Source organism: Oryctolagus cuniculus, chromosome 14 (assembly GCF_051225735.1).
Source record: "Oryctolagus cuniculus isolate XC-2025 breed Fujian yellow rabbit chromosome 14, ASM5122573v1, whole genome shotgun sequence".
Lineage (NCBI taxonomy): Eukaryota > Metazoa > Chordata > Mammalia > Lagomorpha > Leporidae > Oryctolagus > Oryctolagus cuniculus.
Window position 1 is genome coordinate 44,427,311 of NC_142880.1, and position 24,632 is coordinate 44,451,942.

Consider the following 24,632-nt stretch of genomic DNA (forward strand, 5'->3'; position numbering starts at 1 on the left):
TTCATAACTGCTGCTCTTGAAAGTTTTCATAATAAGATCCCAAGCCCTGTGATTGTCCAACTGTCTGTTTCTGCTAAAGGAAATTTATCTTTAATTAATAGGCCTTCATAGTTGTCTACCAATACTTACATCTTTCTATGCTAAGAATTTTTCTTGTTTCTTTCTTAAAAGATCTGTGTTTTGGGTTTTATATTCAGGGAAGTGGTGTTGGAATGGTAATACTATTTTATAAGTCCCAGGTGAGTTACTTTAAATCAATAGATTATGTGCAGGAAGCCCCTTACTGGGAACTTTTGCTTGATGTTGTGTGGTCTTTGATTTCTCTCCTCACTGCTCCAGGTGAGGAGAGCCTGCTCTCTCTAAGGTTCTGCTGACCCAGCTATGTTTTCAGCCATAGCACTATTTTGATAACTGTGGTTTTCTCAGACTCTCAAAGTGATGTGTTTGTTGATGGAGAGGGTGAAGGATCAGGACACAGTCCTAGACATTTTTCTTGAGGTGTGGTATTGGAATCTGGAAGTGATGCCTAAAAACAGTCTAGACTCTCAGACTCTTAGACCCAGCTTTCTAATCACTTGTGTTTCCAACCTAATTAAGTTTTTAATAGTTGTGCTATTAGCCTACAGCCTGTCTTTTGCAGAAAATCCAGACCCAAAAGAAAAACTCTCACAGTTCAATAAAATAGAATGATAGAGTTGTAATAGTAAATACATAGTAATACATAATTAAATGTATTTAAATTAGACTAGCCAATCATTCCTTGAAAAGATGACAGATACTTTGGAAATTATATTTATTAAATAAAAGTTAAAAAAATCATTTTTTAGGTTCAGGGAAGTATTTTGGTGGGAAGACTTGACTTTAGTGGATTTAACTTTCTTTCACTGACAGCATAGGATGCTTACTTGTTTAGCTTCAGACTTAGAATTTTTAGTGTTGATTTTGAATGGATTTTGAATTCCCAATTCTTCATCTTTCTTTTCACATATTCCTCAAGCATAGATATCATAGTTTTCCCTTGGAAAGAGTAAAGAAGATCATCCTAGACCACTGGGCCATTGAGGAGCCCTGTAGCTAGTGAGTTTGCTGTTGAAGAATCTATCATAATACAAATATGACTAACAATGGAAGGGTTGAAGTGCTCACTTAGCAACAGAACAGTTAACCAAGCAAGTTGGGGGTAGGGTGGGGAGAAAATGTATATGAATCTTGAAGTGTGTGCAACTAGCTTGGCAGGTTTTTGGAGGCAAAAAATAAAAATTCTTCTTTGAATTCTCTAAAGCAACTGGAGTGTACTTGGTGGGTGTTCAAATGAAGCTTGTTGAATGAATTCCACACAATAAAATGTTAAAAGGCTATAGACCATAACCAATGTCCCATAGGCTGTTGTTGGGACATATTGAGTTTAGTGTGTTTTGACAGAAGTTAGGCTCTGTGTGATACTTGTTTCCATCCCCCATCTATTTTCAACTATTTTCAGTACATTACCCAACAGCTCTCAAGAGTTCAATTCTATCTGCTTTCCTTTTATTGTTGTAGATAAGTTTCTGTATTTTAGAAATGCTCATTAGAGAGCTTTTCAATTTACTGTTTTTAAGTAAGATTAATGTTCACATTCCCTGTAGGTTTAGTCTTTAATTTGCTGTGTGAGGTTTTGAAGTTCAAGTCTTAGAGTCAAGTTGATGGTACAATAGAAGGCGAAAGTATCACACATACGACACATTCACACTCATACCCACACTCACAATGTGTATGCATACACACATGCCCACACTCACATATACAAACATACATATGCATATCTATAAACACTCACATGTATACACATACACACACAAACATCTCTAGTGTATTTTATAAAAATTGTCAAGTAGCACCCAAATTTAAGCCAAAGCCCAAAGAGCAATCAAGCTAGGGGATAAGAAAGCAGAGGACACCAAGCCCTATCATCTCATCTATATATTTCTTCTAGTTTTTGGCTTAAATTTCTCATTATTTCACACAAATACGTTTTTTTTCAAATTTTGTAAGATAAAGTAGCTTTTTTTTCTACAATACTGCTATGTTTGTAACTTCACAAATGGTCCTTTCCAGTTCTTCAGAGAAGGCTGTTGAAACTCATTTAAAAAAGTACATAATGGACTTCTAGGAAATGTAACAATTCTGTGCACACAGTGACCATAGGGGGTTTTAATTGCCAACTATATTTTAGTTTGAAAGATCTTAATATAATTGTTTAGACAAAAGAAAATCCTTTAAATACAGATTTTTATAAATGCTAAGTGAGGAGAATACAAGTTGATCAGTCTTTTTGTCTGTGAATGAGTTATAGAGTGAAAGAACATTGTCCAAGTAGGTCAACAAATATAATAAAGATAAACGCAATTGGATCAGAGTTGATGACATGGCCTCACCAAGGTACATTATGGATTCTGAAGTTCTGTTGTTCAGATGCTCTTTTTATGCATAACCATTTACATTGTCCTACTTTTCCTTCTAGCTGGAAATAGCACAAGTCTCAGTCTGGTCTGCAATATTCTACAGCTACTGACTGATTTCCTCACTCCTATCTTTCACTCAAAACCCCCTACTTTAGCCTGTATCCAATGACACATTGTGGGGGAAAAAGAAACAAAAATAGGAAAGAGGTTTAAACATTTTTCCCTTTAAACTAAATGAATTCATCTTAATGACTCAATAGGTTGAATTTTGAACAACTGCTTAACCACTGATGGACAGGTAGGAGAAAATGGCTTTTGTTTAAGTAAAGAAGAAAGAGGCTTCTTCAAGATGACAATGTTGTGCTGTCAATTGCTACTTAGAGAACTCACAGTGGTAAAGTACAGAAATGTTGTAATTTCATGGAGGAATCTTTGGTCTCTTTGGTAGAGCCTGGAGGACTTTGGTCATCTGATGACTTATTTTCAGTCATCTTGCTTCACATTTCTTAGCTGTTCCATGCCTAATCACCAGTTTGCTCTACCATCTTCCTACCTTTGCTGTGGTTTTCTACTTGCTCCTTCTCATTGTCCTTCTGGATTCATTGTCTCTCATCCTTCAGTGAGAGGGGTCAGTTCTTTCCGTCATAGCACCTTGACTCTCATGCCTCGTATTTTGCCTGTATGCCAATGAGCCCCAATCCCTTTATCCATACCCTGCTCCAATCTCAAGATCTGTGCTTCCACTTCCCCCAATGCAAATCTCAACTTTGTTCTTTCCCAGGCACCTTGCATGGAATAGGCTCTCCCTAGATCTCTCCTCCCCAAACCTTTGTCTTCTCCTGCATAAGCTGCCCCAGATAATGGAATCATGTCATCTCATGTCCTCATTCACAACCCTATCTTTCATAATTGCCTCCAAATGCTCAGGTCTACTTCATAAATAGATCTCAGTCTGTTCCTCTTATCCTCACAACCACTCACCACCTATCAGCAGGCCATTGAAGCAATCTCTTGGCTAGCTACTCTCTCCCTGATTTATTTCTGCAATCATCCTCCTAACAACTCTCTTCCTCCTCCTTATTTTTTAAAATGCAAGAATAATATTATTACCTAACAAACTCCTAAGTTACTTTTGGTTACCAAAAGCGTAAGATAAAGTTAAAGCTTTTAGCTTGTCACACAATTACTTTTTTAAAAAAGATTTATTTACTTATTTGAGAGGCAGAGTTGCAAAAAGGGAGAGAAAGGGGAGGAGAGAGAGAGAGAGAGAAAGAGAGAAGGAGAGAAAAGAGAGAAAGAGAAAGATCTTCCGCTGGTTCACTTCCCAAATGAACACAATGGCTGAAGCTGGTCTGATCTGAATCCAGGATCCAGGAGCCTCCTCCAGGTCTCCCACATGTGTGTAGGGGCCCACACACTTGGGTCATCTTCCACTGCTTTCTGAGGCCATTAGCAGAGACCTGGATCAGAAGTAGAGCAGCTGGGACATGAACTGGCACCCATATGGGATGTGGTGCTGGAGACAGAGGCTTAACCTAATATCCCACAACACTGGCCCCCATGTAAGAACTTTCAGGTTGGTTCCAGTCATACTCATCATTGTAACCCCTACAGTGCTTTGAAGATATCAGTGGTTCATTGAATATTTAGTGAAATGAATATATATCTTCCTGTTAGAGTATTAGAATTAGTAAATTAGAACAATTGCATTTTTTGTATTCTTTAAGCCATTGATTCTCAACCAAAGATAAGTTTCCCCAATTTCATTATCGTGTGTGTGTGTGTGTGTGTGTGTGTGTGTAGGGGTGCTATGGCATTTGGATGGTAGACTCCAGTTTTCCCATAAGAGTTTTGAAATATTCTTGTATGTTTTGATGCTGGGATCACACAAGAACAAGGAAAGGGAACTTGTCTTTTATATTAGGAAGTTAAGTTTTTACTTTATCTCTCCTAGTTTGACAAAAGGCAGGACCTATAATTTTTTAAGTCCACTTTCTTCATTTAAAAATGATATCATCATAATTGTATTTATCCTACATTAGTGAAACTGTTGGTCTGAGGATCAGTTTTAAGTGGATTTTGAAAGCTAATATGCTATGGCTGGGGCTGTGGTGCAGTGTATTAAGCTGCCATCTGCACTGCTGGCATACCATCTGTATAAAAGCCAGTTTGAGTCCTGGCTGCTCCATTTCTGATCCAGCTCCCTCTTAATGTACTTGGGAAAGCAGCAGCAGATTACCCAAATGTTTGGGCTCCTGTAACCACATGGGCAATTGGGAAGAAGCTCCTGACTACATGCTGTTATGGTCATTTGGGGAGCGAACCAGCACTCGCTCTCTCCCTCTCCCTCTCCCTCTCCCTCTCCCTCTCCCTCTCCCTCTCTCTCTCCCTTCCCCTGCCTCTCTCCCTCTCTCTATATATCTCCCTCTCTGTTTGTAACTCTGCCTTGTAAGTTTTTTTTTTTTTTAAAGAAAGCTAATATGCTATCAAATGACATGTTATTATTTAATGAGAGTCTATTTGACTTTGGGGGCAGAAATGAAATGCTTTAAACCTTTTGAAGTCTCCTACATTCCTGACAATGTGGCAGGAGGGGAATTTTTCCTTGTGGGTGATTCTAAGGCTCCCTGGTAGGGTCACAGTCCTTAAAGGTAGTGCAAGTTGTTTGTGAGGAAATGTCAATAGAAAATGTGCTAACCTCTTGTTTTAAAAAATCTTCAAAAATCAGACTCTAATTACAGATATCTTTTCCAGATTGAACCACCACTAATTTAACCAAAAACATGTGTGTGTAACAAAAGAACTCATAAAAGGAACATTTGAGGTTTCACATGGATTTCTGCAAAAGACAAACACAGTAAAATCACAGAACTGGCTGATGGACACTCTGCTGTACTAAAGCTATAAAGGTTTTATTGAATCCTTGGGACTTATAACATCCATTCATCCTGTAAGAGAAACTAAAGGTCTTAATCCACAGAGGATCTTTCCACTGCTTACCAGAGAAGCAAATCCTCCCACCTTGAAAGGCACCATCTAGAGCTTTCTGGAATCCAGTGTGATTTGCACATCTGAACTCCATTGAGCCCTGCATCCAATGTGCCTTGAGGACATGTCAGCCCTGTCACTTAGCATATGACCTTAGAGCTTAGAACTACAGTTAGTATAGCATGTTTTAGAAAATTTTCCATTTTGTAACTTTTATCTAAGGAAGATGTTTAATATCAAGAATACTAAATAGATATTCACCAAACAATAGGAGTCCAGTTGGCTCATATCCAAGATGAATGTACTCAGGACTAGATGTCTAGAGACCAGAACAAAGGCAGATGGCATTCCAAACTCCATGGAAAAGCCCTCAGTATTTGGGAGTGATATTGAGAAAAATTATTCAAGCAGTTGGGTTCAATGAAGACTTTCTTTTCCCTGGTGTAACCTAGTTATAGACGTCTATGTCCTTTGTCTGCTTTGTGAACTCTTAAGAGGAATATTTCAGAAGTTGAGCAGACCAACACACTAAACCATAAGTCTTAGAGGCCCTGAGCTAGCTATGCGAGATGGGTAATGTCTGTTGTAACACTGCACCTCTTGGAAATTAGGAGAGTCATTGTCATGATAAATGTCCTTTGAATCATGAAAAATTGATGGTGTAGAGCTCTATTGTTAGGCAGTTACCTAACTCTTTTATGGCAAAGGATATCCACATTCTCAGTTTGGAGCACAATAGATTCTTCCAAAACAAATACAGAAAATAAAGACTTGTGGGAGAACGCTAATTTTTAAATTTTTTAACCAGCTTCATTGAGCTATAATTGATGAAATTGTATACAGTTGAGGTGTATAACATGATGATTTGACATGTATTTCTGGTGAAATTGTTACCACAATCAAATTAATTAACACATCCATTATCTCATTTAGTCACCTCTTGAAATTATAGGGGAAACACAAAGAATCTATTCTAGCATGGCACACTTCAAGTATATAATACAGGGTTAATAACTATAATCACAATACTGTGCATTCCATTCATTTCCCAGGACCTAGTCTTCTTGGGGGTAATGCTTTATTCATTATCACTCAAATTCTTCTAGTACTGAAAATGGTTGTAAGGCTCACTGGTTTATCTGGTGATATGCATACCAGATATTATGTAGGGCAATATTATAATTTCTAGGTTGCATGTTTGTAGTTAAAATAATTAAGAAACAATAGCTGGGTAAACATGGAAGAACAGTTCAGGGTTATAAACATTTTTCTAGTTTCTAACAAAATTAAAAAAATCCAAAAAAAGGCAGCTCAAAATTTACTATTAGCTATCAAACTAAGCAAAATATCTATTTTTATGGTAAACATGTCTAAAAGAAAACTCTGAATGGTTCTCCATGGGTGTAAGCAGCAGCCAGAAGCAATGCCAACCAAATGAAGATAATCAGAAAAATCCTATAAATATTTACCCATATCTTTTAACTTACAGAGGTCTGGGCCAATGAAATGAGAAGGAAATTCTGGGGAAAGTTAGGGAAAACCCTTCAATATGAAACACCCACATACCACCATAGGACCATGGCCAAGGCAGAGAAGACAACCAGGGCATGTGGTTTGCTGGCTTCACGCTGAATGAGGATGATAGAAATAGCATCATGCCTGGGAGTGGAGTGAGCCTTTGTGCAGCATTTGTCATGGAATTTTGGAAGAAAAAGCAGGTCCCATGTCCTTTTAGATAACTGTACTCAACCAGCTAGGTCCTTACACACATTGATCTGTAACAAAGTAATCAGAGAATATATCCTAGACCTGAAAGTATAGCTTGAGTAGGGGAAAGAGAAATAGATCCCATATGAGGTAAGAATGGAATGGAAGGGAAGAAAACCACATAACTCATAGGAGGGTGAAAAACATGGCATGGGGACCTATTATAGCAAAATATTTTAAAGGAAAGAAAGGAATAAAGTAAAGGAAGGCACTGAGGCAGGCAGACAGGAAGAAAAGAAGGGAGGAAGTAAGGAAGGAAGAAAGGTAGGAAGGAGGAGAAGGAGGGAAGGGAGGGTGGGAGGCAGGACAAAAGGAAAGAAATGTCAATCATAATAAAATGACTCAGTTTGGAAGAAAACATAGGTAAAGGAAAGGAAGTAGATTTCCCACAAGTGTCAGGGAAAATATTGGCTTAAAAGATGTACTCAGTTAAACTGGCCTTAGGGATGGAATTAAAAAAAAAAAAAAAGTACAAAGTGAGAATGGAGACTGTGAAGTAAGTGGATAAATTTTAGAATAAGAACAATATTGCAGAGTTGCCACGCTAATCACAAAGGGAAAGAAGCAAAATTTACTAGTGGCAACTGAAACAGAAAATAATGGTTTCTATAGTAGTAATAACTAGGTTATTAACAGCAAAGAGAAAATGCCTGAAACAATCAGTGATTTCAGAAGAAACAAAGAATAAGGTACTCAGAGAGTCGATAATAAATATGGGAGGCAGAAATGGTTCAACGTAGGAATTATTTGTTTCCTTAGCAGAGAGTTGGAATCATGGAGCAGAAAAAGTATACAGAGATGCAATACAGGAAGCTTTCAAATGAAAGAAGCAATGAACTGCAGATTGAAATGGCTTGTGATAGTTGGGGAAAAGTTGATATGGAAGAACTCACTTGGAGCCTTATTCCAGATGGAAGCCAAAGCTCTTCCATTGCCTCAAGGTCGAGATGGTGTTTCCATCACCTCTATGACATCATCTCCTATTAATTATTGGAGCTCCCGGTCTGCACTGGCCATACTTGCTTCCTTGAACACACAGAAAACTTCGGGGCATGCTAGTGGCTCAAGTTCTTTTCATCTCTTTTCTTTATATCCTAAAGTTTCCTTATCAGATATCCACATGTCTAGATTTTTTGTACACCCATTAAGTCTTTGATCAAATACCACTTTCTCAATAACATTTCCCTCATGCACATTGTTGAGATTGGAACACTGTGGGGAGCAACTGAGACTAGACTAAGTTACTGGAATTAAGACTTATTCTATGCATCTGATCTCCCACAATATGGCGCTGAGAGAGACCAAACAAATTCTATGCAGCTGCCTCACCAATTCGACTGATAAACTGCAGGAGTTGATCCTGCTCCTGATTGGAGGAGAGCAGTGTGCTCGGCGTGTGGGTAGCAGAGTTGGGATTGGTGGAAGAGGACTATAAAGGAGGAGAGAGACAACATGCACCAGGAACATCTGAGGAACATCTGAGCAGCCCCCAAGAGAGCAGGCCGGCGGCGTGCCACTCCTCCGTGGAAGAGGGGAAAGCGGCGGGGGGGGGGGGGGGGGGTGCCGCCCCTCTGCGGAGGCGGGGGGTGGGGGGGCAGCAGCTAACCTGCGAAGGGCCAGGCAAAAGGAACAGCGCAGGGTCCGGTGTTGTTCCTCCGCGAATGGGGGAGCGACAGAACACAATATCCAGCTTTTCTTATCCAAATAGCCTGCTTGATTTTCTTCATAGCCAATTATCATCTGCTGATATATAATTTACTTTTTTATTTCAATTTTTTTTCCTCCTACTCGGAGAACAAGATTTTTTTTTTTGTTTTTATTTGGTGTGTTTTGTTTTATTTTTACGGCTCTATTCTAATATAATTGGCATTCTTTATAGTCTCTATAATTGGCATATTGTAGGTTACTCATAAATGTTAAGTGAATGATGTCTGTGCAAGGAAGCTGTCTTTGAAGAACAAGCAGGGATAGATAAATAAAGGCATTGAAGGCACCAGGACTAGGTCTGATCGGGGCAGTGATATGCTGGAGCCAGTAAGCACTGCCTCACGGAACCAGTTACGTGCAACTCTTTTCAACTCTGGATTCAATGACATTATGTGACAGCTTGCAAGTAGTCCTGGGAACATTTACACTACAGAAATCAGCAAATGCTACAAATGTTTTGTTTTGTTTTTAATTTTTCCTGGAGAGCTGGTTATTCAGCCTTTACCATTACAGAGCTGTGTCAGTGAGGAAATGAAGTTTGGAATCAGAAGATTGAAATATGACTTCCAGCTCCTTACTAGTTCTCTAATTTAGGAAAGTCATTTTCTATTGACTAACTTCAGATTCCTAACTTTGAAGTGAGAGAGCAGGAAGTAACAAAGGATAGTTTGGGGTGAAACACATCTAAGTGCTCCAGGGTTCCTGAGATCTACACACTTGGCTTCTGCACTGCACACACATGGGCCCAAGCACAGGTGAGAGCCTTGCAGCCTTCTCCTTGAGTTGGCTCAGTCATAGAATAACAATATTTATGACTAATACACTGTCAGATACAACTTCTAATATTTCATGATTTTGATTTTTAGTTTCCAATTTCATAGTTTGCTTATCTAGTTTAGGTTTCAAGTTACACATATCTCATTTAATTGAGGAACATACTTTAATTTTCTTTGGAAGATCTTTTATAAGACAAATTATTTTATCTTCGAATAGAACTTACTGCATTTTCTGGGCTTTTTGTTACATTGACAGGTATAATTCTAGATATTGATTCAATTTATTTACAGGTTAAAAGCTATTTGGATATTTTTTCTTGACTCAGTGTTGTTAAGTTATATTTCCCCCAAATTTGTATATTCTATGAGGTTGTCAGAGCAATTAGTATCAATAATATATTCTACTTTATAGTTGAATTGTTTATTTGTAACCTCTTTGTTTTACTTGTGACTGTCCCCAGGTAGTTGACTATTTTTTTAACCGTTTCAGAGAGCACAAGTTAGCTTTACTGATTGTTTCTATTGAATTTTTGTTTATTATCACATGAATGTCTCCTATTGTTTTTTCTTTTTTGCTTCTAATTTCCTTGAATTCATTCTATTCTTTGTCTAATTTCTTCAAGTTGTGAGCACTTAGCCTTCTACTCTTTTATTTTTCTTATCAAATGCCAGCATTTATGAATACTCATTTGACTTAATTAAGTTTTGTTATATCTATATTTTTATGACAGAGTTTTAAATATCTTCATTTTCTATTATATTTTTTCTTTGAATCCTGAGTTATTTATAAGGTGTTTTTAAAATTTTCAAATATAGAAGTACAATTTTTTTTTACGTGATGCTAATTCCTAATTTATGTTCCTCATTGTCTAATAATGTGGTCAGTAAGAAGTTTATATTTTAAAATTTCTTAGTACTTGATTTGTGGCTGAATACAGGATCAAATTCCATAATAAAAGTTTCACGTATTTATAAGAAGCATATGCACTCTCTTACCAGGTCTGTCCTTTGTTCAAACTTTTTCTTTGTGCTGTTTAATTCTTCCATGTCTATATCCAATTTTGTATGTTTTTCCTATTAATTTCTGAGAAGTAGGTTAAATTTCCCCACTCCTGACAGGTGTGATTTTTTTCACCTGTGTCCCAATTTTTGTTGTGTGTATGTATAGCCTATGTCATTAAATGCACACAATAATGCATGTATACTCATATATACATTATATTTTCATAGTAATTTCTTTGTCACTAATAATGCTTCTTGACTTTCTTCTGTTTGATATTGTATGGGGTATATTTTCCCTATACCCTGATTAATTAGTGTGCTTTGGTACATTAACTTTTTCTATTGTTATACATAAAATTGGATTTTGCTTTTCACTATTCTTAAATTTGCAACTGATTTTTCTAAATTCAGTTTTTCTAATTATTTTAATGGAGGTTATACATGAGGTTTCTGTAATTTTAGGGGTTACTCTTAAAATATTAATGTGAATAAGTGATATAACAATCTCAAGTCAATCATTATCTCAATTTTCATTTCACATAATATAAGAACCTTAGAATAGTTTAGAGCCAGTCAACACCCCCTTAAATGTTTTATCAACCCAGGGGATTTTTTTAAGATTCTGAAATGCAATATATTATTTTTGTTTGAAATGGTTGGTGCTTGTTTAGAGAAAACCATGTGTTTATAGTTCTTTTTTTTTTCTTTTTGTAGAATTTTATTTAAGGTATACAAATTTCATGTATTTCATATATACAGATTTAGGAACACGGTGATACTTTCCACCATACCATCTCTCCCACCCACACTTCCACCCTTCTTTCTTCTCCCTATCCTACTCCCATTCTTAGATTTACAAAGATCTATTTTCAGTTAATTTTATACTCATAAGATTAACCCTATACTAAGTAAACATTTCAAAAAATAGTAGGAAGAAAAAATGACACAGTCCATCAATTGTTGAGATAAGAGCTGTTCAAAATCATCACATCTCAAAGTGTCAGATTCACTCCTATAGATAACCTTTAATTACCACGAATCAGAGAGAACATATGGTGTTTGTTTTTTTTTTGCAACTGCTGTATTTCACTAAATATAATGGTTTCCAGTTGCATCAATTTTGTTGCAAAAGGCAAGATTTCATCCTCTTTTTTTTTTACCACTGTTTAACTCCATAGTATGTGTGTGTGCTTATGTGTGCATGTATAAAATAATTTATCCAGTCATCAGTTGATCAACATCTGGGTTGATTCCATATCTTAGCTATTGTGAATTGAGCTGCAATGTACATCAGGGTACAAATCATTCTTCCCAGAAGTGGGATGGCTGGGTCATATGGGAGGTCTATACTCAGATTTCTGACTTATCTCCATCCAGTCTTCCACAGTGGCTGCATCAGTTTACATTCCCACCAACCGTGGATTAGGGTACCTTTTCCCCCATGTCCTCACCAGCATTTGTTGTTTGTTTATTTCTGTTGTATGAGAGCCATTCTAACGGGGGGGGGGGGGGGGAGGGAGTAAAATGAAGCCTCATTGTGGTTTTAATTTGCATTTCCTTAATGGATAGTGATCCTGAGCAGTTTTTCAAGGGTCTGTTGGTGAGTTTAATTTCCTCTCTTTCAAAATGCCTGTTCAAGTCCTTTGCCCATTTCTCTTTTTTTTTAAACTTTTATTTAATGAATATAAATTTCCAAAGTACAGCTTATGGATTGCAATGGCTCCCCCCCCCATAACTTCCCTCCTGCCCGCAACCCTCCCCTTTCCCTCTCCCTCCCCCCTTCCATTCACATCAAGATTCTTTGCCCATTTCTTACCTGGATTGTTTGTTTTGTTGCTGTTCAATTTTCTAGAGCTCTTTATAGATTCTGGATATTGACCCTTTATTGAATATGTTGCAAAAATTTTCTCCCATTCTGTCCATTGACTCTTCTCTTTGCTAAATGTTTCTTTGCAGTGCAGAAGTTTTTCAGCTTGATGTAATCCCGTTTGTCAATTTTGACTTTGATTGCCTGTGCTTCTGGGGTCTTTTCCAAGAAGTCTTTGCCTAAGCCAATGTCTTGCAGGGTTTCCCCAATCTTCTCTAGTGATTTGATAGTAAGGGGCTGTAGATTTAGATCCTTGATGCTTTTTAGTGGATTTTTATATAACATGTAATGTAGGGGTCTTGTTTCATGCTTCTGCATGTAGAGATTCAATTTTTCCAGCACATTTGTTGAAGAGACTGTACTTTCTCCAAGGATTGATTGTAACTACATTGTCCAAGATTAGTTGATTATGAATGCATAGATTAATTTCTGTATTTTCTGTTCTGTTCCATTGTTCTACAAGTATGTTTTGTGCCAGTACCAGGATGTTTTGATGATAACTACCCTGTGGTATGTCTTGAAATATGGTGTTGTGATGCCACCAACTTTGTTTTTGTTGTATAAGATTGCTTTAGTTAATCATAGTCTCTTATGTTACCATATGAATTTTAGCATTGGCTTTTCTAGATCTGAGAATAATGTCATTGGTATTGGGATAACATTGAATTTGTAAATTCCTTTTGGTAGTATGGACATTTTGATGAAATTGATTCTTCCAATCCATGAACATGGAAAATCTTTCCATTTTTAAATGTTTTCTTCTGTCTTTAATGTTTTGTAATTTTCATCGTAGATATCTTTGATATCCTTGGTTAAATTTATTCCAATGTATTTAATTTTTGTAACTATTGTGGATGGGATTGATCTAGAAGTTCTTTGTCAGCCATATAATTGTCTGTGAATACAAAATCTATTGACTTTTTGTGTTAATTTTATATCCAGCCATTTTACCAAACTCTTATATGAGTTCCAATAGTCTCTTAGTGGAGTCTTTTGGATCCCCTATATATAGAAACATATCATCTGTAAATAGAGACTTCCTCCTTCCCAATTTGTATCCCTTTGAATTCTTTTCTTGAGTAATGGCTCTTGCTAATACTTATAGGTCTATATTGAATAGCAGTGGTGAGAGTGGGGATTCTTCTCTGGTTCCATATCTTAGTGGAAATGCTTCCAACTTTTCACTATTTAATAAGATGATCGCTGTGTTGCCTTGATTGTGTTGAGAATGTTCTATCTATACCCAGTTTGCTTAAGGTTTTCATCATGAAGGGATGTTGAATTTTATCAAATGCTTTCTCTGCATCTGTTGAGATAATCATATGGTTTTTGTTCTTCAGTTTGTTAACGTGATGTATCACATTGATTGATTTGTGAATGTTGAACCATCCTTGCATATCAGGTATAAATCCCACTTGGTCCAGGTGAATTATCTTTCTGTTATATTGTTGGATTTGATTAGCTAGTATTTTGTTGAGGATTATTGCATCTATGTTCATCAGGGATAATGGTCTATAGTTAACATTCTCTGTTGTATCTTTTTCTGTTTTAGGAATTAAGATGATGCAGGCTTCATAGAAGGAGTTTGGATGACTTCCCTCTCTTTTGATTGTTTTTGAATAGTTTGAGAAGAATTGGAATTAGTTCTTTATATGTCTAGTAGAATTCACCAGTGAAGCCATCAGGTCCTGGGCTTTTCTTTGTTTTGAGGGTCTTTATTAGTGATTCAACCTCCACGTGGGTTATTGATCTGTTTAGGTTTTCTATGTCTTCATGATTCATTTTTGGTAGAATGCATGTGTCTAGGAATATATCCATTTCTTCTAAGTTTCCCAATTTCTTGGAATACAGCTCTTTGTAGTAATTAGTGATGATTCATGTTATTTCTGTGGTGTCTGTTGCTACAATTCCTTTTTCATCTCTGATTTTTTGGGTCTTCTCCCTCCTATAGTTTGATTAGCTCTGCTGTTTCCTGGTTGATTTTCTGTCTGATTGATCTGCCCATTGCTGAAAGTGGGTGTTGAAGTCCTCCATTTCTATTGTATTGGAATCTATGTCTCCCTTTAGATCCATTAACATTTATTTTATAGCCAGCCACCATGTAATTGAGTGCATATATAATTATTTTAGTCACATATTCCTGTTGAATTGATCTCTTAATCATTACATTGTGTACTTCTTTGTCTCTTTTATTTATTTATTTATTTTTGACAGGCAGAGTGGACAGTGAGAGAGAGAGACAGAGAGAAAGGTCTTCCTTTTGCCATTGGTTCACCCTCCAATGGCCACCGCGGCCGGCGCGCTGCGGCCAACGCATCGGGCTGATCCAAAGCCAGGAGCCAGGTGCTTTTCCTGGTCTCCCATGCGGGTGCAGGGCCCAAGGACTTGGGCCATCCTCCACTGCACTCCCGGGCCATAGCAGAGAGCTGGCCTGGAAGAGGGGCAACCGGGACAGAATCTGGTGCCCTGACTGGGACTAGAACCCGGTGTGCTGGTGCTGCAAGGCGGAGGATTAGCTATTGAGCCACGGCGCCAGCTAACTTCTTTGTCTCTTAACAGTTGTTGTGTTAATGTCTATTTTGTATGATTTTATGATGACTACACTGGTTCTTTTTTGCTTTCTATTAGCATGAAACATTTTTTCCATCCTTTTACATTTAATCTGTGGGTAACTCTGTGGCAGCACAGTTGGGTCTTGATACAGATACAGACTGGGCCACTCTGTATCTTAAAACTGGAGAGGTTAGACCATTTACATTCATGATTATTATTGGTAAGTAACAATTTCCCTGCCATTGTTCCATAAATATTTCTATTGTTTACTTTGGATTTCCTTTGTACTTTTACTTGGAGATTTTTCTGCCTTCACATTCTTTCATAATGATGACTATCCTTCTGTGTTTCTGTGTGTAGCACATCTTTAACATCTTTTCTATGGCTGGATGAGTGGTGACAAATTCTTTCAATTTCTATGTGTTATGGAAGGTCTTTATTTCATATATGGAAGCTTTGCAGAGTTACAGTATTCTGTTGACTATTTTTTCCTCTTATGACCTGGGCTATGTCTCTTCATTCTCTCGTAGCCTGTAGAGTTTATGATGAGAAATCAGCAGGGTGTCTAATTTGAGACTTTCTGAAAGTAATCTTGTGTTTCCCTGATGCACATTTTAGAATCTTTATGTTTTACTGTGGGAACTTTTACTATAACATGTCATGGTGAATACTTGCTCTGTCATGTCTATAAAGAGTTCTATGCCCCTCCTGCCCTTGGAAGTCCCTTTCTTCCTCCAAATTGGAAAGTTTTCTGTATTTATGTCGCTACATTGGCCTTCTAATCCATTCTCTCTTCTATACCTTCAGGAAGTCCTAAGACCTGTATGTTGATTCATTTGAGAGTAACCCATAAATATCCAAAACTGTTTTTAATTTTTCTAATTTCTTCTTTTTTCATTTTTGGTCCAATTGAAAAATTTCCAAAGATTTGTCTTCTAACTCTAATATAGTTCCTTCTGCCTTATGAAGTATGCTGTTAAAGCTTTCCAATGAATTTTTTAAATCTATTGGATTCTTCATTTTTATATTTCATTTTGATTTCTTTTTAAAATATCAGTTTAATGGGAAATATTTTCATTCATGTCATGTATGAATTTCCTTAGTTCATAGATTTGCCTCTGATTGCTTCTAAGTAATCCTATGATTAATCATTTGAATTCCATTTCAGGCATTTAATCAGTCTCTTCATCTTCACATTTTAATACTGAAGTGTTATTGTGCCCCTTTGGGAGGGCTGTGTTGTCTCCTTTAATCTTGTTTCTTGAAATTTTGTATTTATTTTTAGGCATTTCTGTAGATATTTATTGGTTTTCTCCTCTGATGGCTTTTATCTTTGAACTCTGCCTCTGTGGCTTAGCAGAATGCTCTTTCAGTGAATATTCACAAGTGTATGATGGGTGTGACGAGGGAGCTCTGCTCAGTGATCTAGGGTGGGGTGTGTATGGAGGGTGACACCCAAGTTGGGTGTGGTAGATCTCCTCTTGTTAACAGAAGGGGGATATGGTCACTTCTGTTGGCATAATCACACCCTACCTCCTCTCTTCCAAGGTGATCAATGCCTGGGTTTTAGCCCTTAGTGTGTACAATACTAATCCATGCTTCTGCCTAAACTTCACAAAGGATCCATGCAGTCCTTAGTGTAAGCATGGACCCCACTGGGAATGACACACTCCAGGCAGTCAGGGAGCTCTGGGTGTGGAACTGCACACAGGGATTGCCTAGAGAACTAGCTACACCCTGAGTCCTCTCAGGCAGTCACAGAATTCTCAGTCTCAGCACTCAGGCTCCCACAGTTACAAGGGGGCAGAAAATCCAATCCGCGTCACTAGCCTGTCCCATCCACTGAGAGGCTGAGACATTCCCAAAGCCAGGGACCTGTGAGTGCTTGACCTAGGCAATTTGAACTCTAGAGCTTGTGCAATAGTTAAGAGGCTGGGGGCACCTCACAGTTGTATGTGGGTATCCAGACACCTATCAATCCTCCCAGCCAGACTTAAAGTCATCAGGGAGCACAGATTTTTCCCTCTGGTAAAATCCCTGGATCACACACATGCACAACACCCGCCAGCTGCAGCCCTAGTCATTTCACAGTCAAGTGGGGCATGTACAAGAGTCTCTATAGCTGATACTAGTGTTTGAATGGCTCTTTCTCCCTGCCTGTTACTGGGTTTGTCATAGTAGCTGCTGAATTTGCCTCTGCTGACAAGATGGTGGCTGTTCCCATCAGTTACACCAGAGCTGCTGTGGTTTCCTTTGGGGATAAGATGGTTATTGTCACTGCCAGTTGCTAGGTATGGGCACAATTGATACAGCAGCTGCTACCTATTAACATCCAAAATGGTGCCTGCCCTCTCTTAGCCAGTTGCCGGTCGCCATTCCAGGGGACATGGGGAGAGAGAGAGATGTGCCCCTTTTCTTTTTCTCTGGGTGAGTAGTTACCCTGTTCCTGTCAGGGTTCTGGGCCAGTCTCAAACACAGTGCAGTTTGCTATGCTTTACCTCCAGCTATATCACCAGTGGCATGGGACACTGCAGTTTGATCTCACCTTGCTTGCTAAAACTGGTGCTTTTTCTGGACTTAGGTCTGCTGGGGCCTTTTATTGTGTCCATGCTTGTTGCTACATATCTACACCTTCCACAAAGATCTACAGTGTCTCTTCTCCTTCTGCAAAATCTCCACTTCAGTTTTCCCTCCAAAACTCCCCTGAGAATGCACTCTCTCTGCTTTTTTTAAAAAACTATTTTCGCCTAGCTTAGAGCAGAGCATCCTGCTGCAATTCCACCGTATTGGAATCCCCTGTGTCTATCATTCTCTTTTTTTTTCTCACCCTTCCTTTTGAGACTCTGCCTCTCTGCTGGAATTTATTTGTTCACGATTCCTTTTTTCTTTTACTGTATTTAGATATTAGTCTATACTCTTGCTTTTGAAAATCTATTCTTGTCTTCATTCTTCAGTGATAGTTTAGTCATTTATGGAATTCTTACTTACTGGGTACTTTCCCACAACATTTCGAAGATACTCATCCACCATGTTCTATATTCCACTGCTACAATTAACAGTCTACTACCTGTTTAATTACTGTTCCTTTGTGATTAATCTTTTTTTTTCAAAATCACACTTTATTTTATTTTTATTTTTATTTTTTGACAGGCAGAGTGGACAGTGAGTGAGAGAGAGAGAGACAGAGAGAAAGGTCTTCCTTTTTGCCGTTGGTTCATCCTCCAATGGCTGCTGCGGCTGGCGCACTACGGCCGGCGCACTGCGTTGATTCGATGGCAGGAGCCAGGTACTTATCCTGGTCTCCCATGGGGTGCAGGGCCCAAGTACTTGGGCCATCCTCCACTGCACTCCCTGACCACAGCAGAGAGCTGGCCTGGAAGAGGGGCAACTGGGACAGAATCCGGCACCCTGACCGGGACTAGAACCCGGTGTGCCGGCGCCGCAAGGCAGAGGATTAGCCTAGTGAGCCACGGCACCGGCACCGTGATTAATCTTTTTCTCTCTCTTTCTGCAGTCATCTCTTGGTCACTATATGTAATCATTCACTGTCATAAATGCCTTTCTTTATAACTACCTTAAATCATTTTGTATGTTAGATCACTTTCTTTGGTCTTAATTATGTATGGTTTCTCATCATTCCTTTAAGAATTATTCCACTGAATTAGCACCTATTTAATATTCTCCATGTGCTTAGAATTATTTCAGATGCCTCAAAGAGAGGAATGAACAAGACTGAAAAGACTTGTACTCTTGAACTCTAGTAGAGCTTAATTCTACTTTAGATAATTAAATCCTGCCTCATCCTTTCAAAGGCCTTGAAAATCATATCCTTTGTGCTTTTCCTATTGTAATTAATTTTCTACACACTAGTTATTACCTTTTTCCACTTACTTTGCAACCCTGAGTGTGTCAAAGTATATTGATGATGAGTCAATGCAAGACTTTAATGTGGATTTTAGAACTTTCAGATTCAAAACTTCTCTTTAATGCCAGAGATGCAAGAAAGCACACCGGAGGGGAACTCATTATATCAGGACCCTGGTTCAAGTTTCGTTGGCTGAGTGATCTTGAAGAAATCCCTGTACCATTCTGGGTTCTAATTTCCTAAACTCTAAAATGAAGAAGTAGTGTAAATGCTTCTTTAAATTCTTTCAGTTTTACTACTTCATTTCTATTCAGTTATAGAGAAGAGTGTCCTTTGTATAAGAACATTTGTATCAATGACTTTGTCTGCCAAGTACAGAAGACCCAATTTGTTGGCTTAAACAAGTTGAAGGTCTATTATCTAACATGAAAAAGCACTCCTTAGATAGGTGAGTTCTCTGTTGGTATAGCTGATTCTATGTGTCACCAGGAGTCAGGCTCCTTTTACCCTTTTGCTTTGTCACTGTTCGCAAGAAGTATTTGTGCTCTTTATGGCAGAATGTCAGACATGCCTCTGAGCATTGCATCTTCATTCAGGCAGCAAGAGGAAAAAGGATGAAAAGACCACAGCAATCAATTCTATTGATTAAATAAAGATACTTTCTTGAAAATTTCCCTATTGACTTCTAATACCTAAATGCCTGGAACTATGCTGCATGGCTATTTCTATCTACACATAGCCAAGGAAATTTGAGTATTTTAGCTTTCCGTCTTGCCAACAGAGGAAGCTAACATGCATTTAAATCAAAATAATCATTACGCATCTTGTCTTTGTGAAAAAAAAAAAAAAGAACTAGATATATAGAACCATCTGTTCGAAAAAATCCAATCATACTAAAAACAAACAAGATGAAATTCAGTCAGGAATATAAGGATCAACTAAAAAAGTGTTTTTGAATGAAATCTTTTTTGCCTTGCATGTAAATCATGCCAGATGTTCTCTTGAGACAAAAGCAAGGTGCTTTCTATCACTTTTGTTCTGCATACATATGTATAGTCTTATGGTGAGATTGGGGGTTGGGGTTGAGAGACTCAGTAGAGAATGTGGTTATATTTTATGTTCTCAACCACAATACCTTGACTCAATGATGACCACATACTTTTTAATTGTATGCAGTGGAGTGCATTTGTCAAACAATTGAGTTTGCTCTAGGAGATGTTCTTTTTTCTACTATGATTATTTCATTTTCACTGACATATAAACTCTATCTAGTACATTTGGCTCTTAGTGCTTAATGCTTAAGGTACACCAGCAATCTGACTGTTTAATGTTGCTTAATGCTTTGACTATTATGTGATGTAATGAAAAGCATCTGAGGTTAAGGTCAAAAGACCTGGATTCAAGTCCTTGCTGCTATGATTCTCATTAATTTTATCTGTCAAAACAAGAAAGGGAACATCATTATTCATATCACGTGATTGTTGTAAGAATCAGAAGAAATCTATCATAAAACTGTCCTATACTTGTGAAAATGTAACATTTCTATAAATCAGCTTCTATAAATCTCATGGAGAAATAGGCAAAGAAATAATTACTATATCTTATCTAATATGGAACTAAAACAGAAGCAAAGAAATAGTTGTAAAGGTTATCTAAATCTGCATGGGGAAAATACTGAGAGCTACACAGAGAATATAATCCTTGAACTGAAACTTTAAAGAACATAGAATATTTTCAAGGAAGGTAATCAATGGACAGTAATTCCTGAATAAGGGGTCAAGAGAAGAACTAGCATTGTTCAAAACTATCAACTACGATGTATTAAGGGAGGTGTGATGGGTAGAAGGCTGGACAGGTAAGCAAAGACCAATGGATAAAAGGTCTTTGATGTCTGATTAAGAAGGAGTGTTCTGTTGTGTAAGCTATAAGGAGGATTGAAGAACAAAGAGGGAAAGAAAGAAAGAGAGTAACCCAATAACATTGTGCAAAATGGATGCGAAAAGGATGGAAGCCAGTGAAGAGGCTCCCGCAATTGTCCCACATGGAATGATGGAAGCTGATACTGTGGATAGCTGGGAGTGGGTGGGTAAGATGGAAATTATTTAGGAAGCCAAATAATTGGATATTTTGATCAATTATATGTTGAGGGATGAAAGAAACTGATAATCAGAGTTTTGGCTTAAGATGACTGGGTGAATGTTATTATTATCTAAGTAGTTTAGAGAACAGAGTCAGAGTGACAACAATTGAGATAAAGTTTGAAACATACTGAGTACGAGATATAGGTAGTAGGTGGGGGAACTGACGGTGACTTAGAGATGTTCAGACTGCCTTTATATATCCTTTCATCTATTCATTATTTGACATTCATTAAATGCCTTTGGACCAGGCACTAGGCTAGGCAGAAAGTATGTAACATGATAAGATATGGTTTCCTTAAGGATTTTACAGTCCCAGAAGGAAACAGTCACATATCCATGTAAACTGAACAAAATCATAAAAATGTGATGATACAGGAGAATAAAAACCATGATGGCGAAGTGTAGCAGGAGGTACATGTATTCAGTTTTAGGAAGGAAAGCACGGAATGGCAGTACATTGCTTTAAAAACATCAGCATGACGGGGATTGGTGAACCTTTGCTCATGGTTGGGATTGCAAATGGAAACACAGAAGATGAGATGAGAGAGACCTGAGGTCTACATAGAAGTTTGACAGAGGAGAGGCATGGCAGAGCAGAAGTTAAAACCAGGGGTGATGCAAGAAAGACCAAGATTTGGGTCCCATCTCTGTCTCTGCTAAATGAATCACCTCATAAAAATCATCCATTGTCTTTAAGGGTGTTTTATCATTTACAAAATGAGGGCTGGTATTATTAGGTCTGCCTCAAAGGGCTGTTGAAAGAATTAGGGAAATGATGTTTAAGTCTTGAAAACATCCAGGATTTTAAGCTTAAGCTTTTTGATGTTTTAACTTTTCAATGAAATTGAAAATGAGAGTTTAAAGAAGAGAATGAAAACAAGGAGAAGTCTTGCTTTGAAATCTGGGACAGAATAGAATTTCAGAATAGAAGCCAGTAGTTTTCAGTGCCAGAGATTGTAGCAAAGTTTGTGTACTGAAGATTATAAAAACTGTCTTTTGGGCTTGGAGATAGGAGCTCATTGGTGATTTCAGTGAAAGTAGTTTCCAAAGCATGCAGCACCAGATTACAGTGGTTTGAAAAGTGGATGATGGGTGAAAAATACCAAAGAGCAGGACACAGTCATTCTTTCTGGAATATATCTTTGGTGAACAGAAAAGGAGTAGCTCAAGGGAAGCAAAATGTCAAGGAAGGTGCTTTTTTTTTTTCCTTTAGGATGTTAAAAAACATTTTTGCTGTGAACAGGAGAAAATCAATGGAGAAGCAAATGGAGAGAAAACTTGAAATATAGGTGGAGTCACTGGGAGTCCTGGAGCCTGTTGGGTAGATGAGGATCGGAGTATTTGCAGGTGGAAGAGCTTTGAAGAGAAACTAAGTCAGCAGGAGTAGAGATATTATCCTCATTAGGTCGTCTCCATATGTTGAGCTTCAATTTTTGCTGAAGACACATGGTTACTGCCTGCAAGGGGTCAAGCAGGTGGTTTCCATGAACAAAACTGGTCTGTCTTCAGTGTGTCTGCAGATGTTTGGTAAATGGTGGGACTTAAATGGAACTGTAGTGCTCTGAGTGTTCAGTCCTAACCGGTTGTACCTTGCAGAACTACTGAGGCCAAGGTCATGAGGTGTTTCAGTTTTTCAAAAAGAAACCAGAACTTGGATTTTATGTGAAATGCTCTGATTTTTATTCTGGTTCACATTTAAGGGGCAGCTGGGGGCAAACTCAACGAAGACCCATCTACATGCCAGACTTGGCCCATGGACCACTAGATTGCAACCTCTATCATGAGAAGAGAGTGTGGTATTGAAGGCGACAGAACTTGTAAACAAAATAGACACTGCATCAGCTGGGTGAGAAGAGCATCAGTCCCTGAGACTGAGTAAGGAAGTGCATGGACAGGGACACATGGTCTGAGATAAGTAGGCTATAAACTAGCTGACATTTGTTGCTCTAAAGGCAGATTTAATGGCTTCTGTAAATAAAGACATCAATAGAAATAAGAAGGCCAATGATATCCTTCAGGTCCTAAAGGTGCTTCCTTCCAGTCTCCTCCTTAACCTGGCATGTGTATGCCTGTGCATTCTTGCGCAAGCTCACACTCCAAACGCATCTAGGCATCTCTCCCCTTTACCACTGGGATTCTTTGCTTCTCTTCCATTCCCTGGAACCAAACGCTCATGGGGAGGAAGGGCAAAAGGAAGTGGTTCAAAATGGAAAGAAAAACGGTGAATTTAACCCAACTTCATCCCCCTTTCCTACTTTCCTTTTTGCCTTTAGACTCAATAAAAGAATGGCAGTTTCCTATATTATAAAATTAAACTGCATTCCATTAATATTGCAAGCTCCTTGGCCACATCTCTAACCTGGCAAGCATGGAAAAATGGCAAGTTTACATATTAAAAAAAAGCTTTTAGATTAGTCCATGTTTTGTTTGGAAAATGTGTGACTCTGCCTGCAGATAGTATAGTAATGCAGTTCCTTTATGGTGTGGGGGAATATTGTGACATTTCCTAAACATAATAGCTTCACTGTGTCTTGGATGGAAAGTATCTAGAGGAAACCTGCAAAAAGTTGTTTTGTAAACTCAATAGAAACCTGAGATAAAAATGTAATTTTTGGCTGTGACTGCAATAATGCTTAGAGATTACCATGTCTGTATTTAATAAAATTTCAGAAGAAAATATTTAATCATATGTATGCTGAATTACATCTGTGACTCTTCAGAAGGAAATGTTCAGTTTTAATGTATTTCTCTTATTATAGATATAATTGCCTCTTTATTGTGACATGACTAAAATAAGAGCAATACACATTGCCAGGAGCAAAAATGTGAATAATGCCTGGATGGTTCTATCAGGGTTCTCCAACAGCTTTGTATAAGTGGAAATAGTTGGTGCTTACTCATGCTATACCCTTGGTGACCACCCCAATTTTTGGCTTTTGCAGAGGACTCTTAAATTATTTGTATAACAAATGGGATATTTTGGATTGTGCCTCAATTCATTATTTTCTTAATTAGGTACTTTAAATTGACAGAGCTGGTACCTCATTGTAGTAACTCAATAAGTTTTTGCTGGGTCTACCTAGCTCTTCCATATTGAACTAATTTGATCTGATTTTTTAGCCACTGAATTCCGTCAATACTGTATAGATACAGGAACGTTGTATTTTCTAGGAAATCCAAGAGGGGGCTTAAGTTCCCAACACAACTTTCTCAAACTCTGTAGTATGACACAAGATGTTAAGGAGATCTTCCAGGAAAAGTTCAAATGGCCAAATAAGTTTAGCATTTGAAGACAACACATCTGGGAGAGTCTCAGTATATCTATTTATTAAGGGGTCTGAAAAGTCCTTCAATAAAAGAAACCTGTTTTCTTTTATCCAAGCACCCCAATTTTTTTGACTATGATATCTATTTCTCATGGTATTATGTCTTCCACACAAAAGGCTTACAGACTTCTGCCCTGCCCTAATCTGTATCATCATGCTACTTTGTAATATATTCTAAATAAAATTGAATGATTGTGAA

General features: G+C 37.9%; 1 long non-coding RNA gene across 2 annotated transcripts in view; it reads left to right on the forward strand.

Annotated features, from left to right (window-relative positions):
• Positions 1-23,633, forward strand: part of LOC149122312 (uncharacterized) — a 120,771-nt gene extending 97,138 nt beyond the window's left edge. For both annotated transcript variants that reach the window (XR_016220642.1, XR_016220643.1), the window contains exon 4: positions 22,808-23,633. This is a non-coding gene — a long non-coding RNA (uncharacterized LOC149122312). The remainder of the gene's footprint in view (positions 1-22,807) is intronic.
• Positions 23,634-24,632: the final 999 nt, after the last annotated feature.